The sequence below is a fragment of the Athene cunicularia genome (genome assembly GCF_003259725.1).
Source record: "Athene cunicularia isolate RWA chromosome 6 unlocalized genomic scaffold, athCun1 chr6_part1, whole genome shotgun sequence".
In the NCBI taxonomy this organism is placed as follows: Eukaryota; Metazoa; Chordata; class Aves; order Strigiformes; family Strigidae; genus Athene; species Athene cunicularia.
In genome coordinates, this window is record NW_020799105.1 from 20,595,947 (window position 1) to 20,596,162 (window position 216).

Here is a 216-nt window from a genome sequence, read left to right on the forward strand (position 1 = left end):
GTTCAGTCTGGAGAAGAGGAGGCTGAGGGGAGACCTCCTGGCCCTCGGCAACTCCCTGCCAGGAGGGGGCAGAGAGGGGGGATGAGTCTCTGGAGCCAAGGCCCCAGCGCCAGGCCCCGAGGGAATGGCCTCAAGCTGCCCAGGGCAGGGTCAGGCTGGCTCTGAGGAAGGATTTCTGTGCAGAAGGGGCTGTTGGGCGTTGGAATGGGCTGCCCA